Genomic DNA, 2,491 nt, shown 5'->3' on the forward strand with positions numbered 1-2,491 from the left:
TGCCAGTAGCCCTTGCCCCGATGCCCAGGAGCCCTGGGGGGTGTCAGCTCAGCACTCCTGGCAGGAAGCAGGAAAAGGGAACTTTGCAAACAGCAGCTCCCTGCCCACAGTGAAGAGGGCCGTCATCATGGCTGTGGGGAGGGCAGCGGCTCCGGTCTCACATCCCAGAAGAAGGAGCACTGGGCTGCACGGCCCAGAAGCCATCCCAGGAGAGCCCAGGGGAGTGGAGCTGGCTCCAAGTGCTGCTCGCAGGGCTAAGCTGCAGGGCAGTTGTCATTGCCCAGTGGCCATCTAAGGGGCTCAGGCTCCACTTCAGCCTTACCGAGTCAAAGAGGGGCAGGAGCCTCCCCACAAGCTGCACAGCGATGAAGCTGGCCTTGGTCTTCTTCAGCTGACGCAGAACGTTTTGCAAGGCCAGCAGGATCTTCATCTTGGCGTCTTCGCTGCCAACTTGCAGGATCTTCATCATGCCCGGCAGAAAGAGTTCAATGTTTCTGGCCTGTAGAGAGAAGAGAATGTCCATTAGGTGAAGAGGGTCGTGCCTGTAAAGCTCCTCAGGCAGCCACCCCAGGCCCCACCGTGGCAGGGAGGGCGTTTGGAGCAGTCACCCCACATTGTGAGTGCCAGGTCAGGCCAAGCCACTGCTTTCCACACAGCCCCAGCCCCCGTTTGCTGACAGGGCTGCCCCTGACACCGCCCTGCTCACCATCTCGGCTCTCTGCGACAACCTGACAAGCCCTTCCAGCAGCAGCCTGGCCGTCCTCACGTTTGGACAGCCCTGATGGCTCTCGACAGAGTCGGGCTCCTCAGCCAACTCCTCCCACTCAGCCTTCCTGGAGGATGACTGCAGGAGCAAACAGAGCCGTGAGGGGCCGGCAGAGCCTGCAGGGCTGGTGGGAGGGGACCAGGGCCTTTAGTGGTCACTCACAGCCATGGGCTGGGTGCGGGGGCCTTCTGCGGAGCAGCGGAAGCACTGTCTGCGCAGCAGGTTGGCAAAGTCCTCCAAGATCTTGGTCAGCGTCTCCGGCATGGAGGACATCAGCTCCCACAGCTCCGGCGCAGTGCTGGAAGGCAGAGCGCTGTCAGCAGGGCTGCCTCAGCCCCAGTGCTGTGGCCTGGAGCAGCCCCCCAGAACCTACCCCTTGGAGCCCTGACTGCGTGTCCCCGGGGGCCCTGCCCGCGCGGGCAGGATGGGGCTGAGGGCATGTTCCCCGTGGGGCTGGAGCACCGGGCTGGCTCTGGGCTGGCTGGGCCAGCTTTGGCTGCTGTGAAGCCAGCCCAGCCAGCAGGGTTGGAAAGCGTGGGGGGATGGAGGGCCTGACTCTGCAGGCTGTCCCGCAGCGTTCCTTGGCTCTGGCAGTCAGAGAGTCTCGGGGTCCCTTTCCCCACAGGGAAGAAGCCCACCCTCAAGGCCATCAGGGCCAGTACCTGTCTCCTTGAAGAGCCGCCTTACACAGGAGGATGACCACTGTGGTGGGGTACAGGTTGGTCATCAGGCGAAGCAGTGACTCCACTTTCTCCCACGCTGCCTGTGTGCTGCAGTATGGCAGGTTTGCAAGGATGCAGCTGACTATCTTGGGCGCCTGCAGGGGATACAGGTGAGGATGGCACTGCCCCCGGAGTGCAGTCATGTGCTCAGTTGCCCTTCCCATTCCTCTCTGCTGCCTTGAGGTGGTCTGGGGGGGCCCGAGTCCCCTGTGCTCGGGAGGGAGGGATGCAGGGAGGAACAAGGCCCAAGAGGGCTGAAGGGCACGACAGTGCAGCCACAGGCCACTTACGTCCGTCAGCCAGACGTCCGGGTCCTCCAAGGCCACATCCAGCAGGCTGCTGGGCACCTGCTGGTCGAGGATGCTGGCATCGCCCAATGCCTCAATGGCCACGAGGATGACGTCTGTCCTCTCGTGGGACTGCAGGTATTTTCCAAAGGCCTATGGCAGCAAGGAAGGAAGACATGTCACGCTGAGTGCCCTGACGGTGCTGCTTGGTTGAGCAGCTCGAGGGGCCCTGGCCGGACGTGCCCACCACTGCTGACAGCAGTGCCCACAGCAAAGCTGGCAGCAGTGCCTGCAGTCCCTTCATGGCAGAAGATGAGCAGAGAGGGCCCTCCTGCTGGGGGAGGAGGGCTCATGGCCACAGGCTGCTGGCCTCACTGAGAACCAGGGACTTGCTGGTGGCCAGGAGCACTGGAGCTCCTGCTGGGACTGAAGTTGCTGCTGGGCCACTGGAGTGCAGCCCTTGTGCTGTCCCTGCTCAAGGACGGCGGGAACCCTCTCCCCAGGGAGCTGAGGGCATGCCAGCCCCACTGCTGCGGGGTCCTTTGGCTCACACCAGTGCCCCGCTGGTGTCACGGACAGGAGTCCCAGCAAGGGCGCAGCTCCTTACCTTGGCACAGTCCCTGGCGCTCAGAGAACACAGCGCGGAGGTGGTCACGGCTTCCCGGTGGGCTTGGTCTGCTCTGTCCTTTAGCCTGGATTCCACTAAACACCGGGGC

General features: G+C 63.3%; 1 long non-coding RNA gene across 1 annotated transcript; it reads right to left on the minus strand.

Moving 5' to 3' along the window:
* Window positions 1–1,562: 1,562 nt before the first annotated feature.
* LOC113942093 lies at window positions 1,563–2,449 on the minus strand. Its single transcript, XR_003525838.1, has 3 exons — window positions 2,383–2,449; window positions 1,779–1,928; window positions 1,563–1,583 (listed from the first exon to the last, which is right to left on the minus strand). It is a non-coding gene; the product is annotated as an uncharacterized LOC113942093 (long non-coding RNA).
* Between the last annotated feature and the right edge of the window lie 42 nt (window positions 2,450–2,491).

The sequence above is a fragment of the Corapipo altera genome, unplaced genomic scaffold, assembly GCF_003945725.1.
Source record: "Corapipo altera isolate COAL_440 unplaced genomic scaffold, ASM394572v1 61278, whole genome shotgun sequence".
Taxonomy (NCBI): Eukaryota; Metazoa; Chordata; class Aves; order Passeriformes; family Pipridae; genus Corapipo; species Corapipo altera.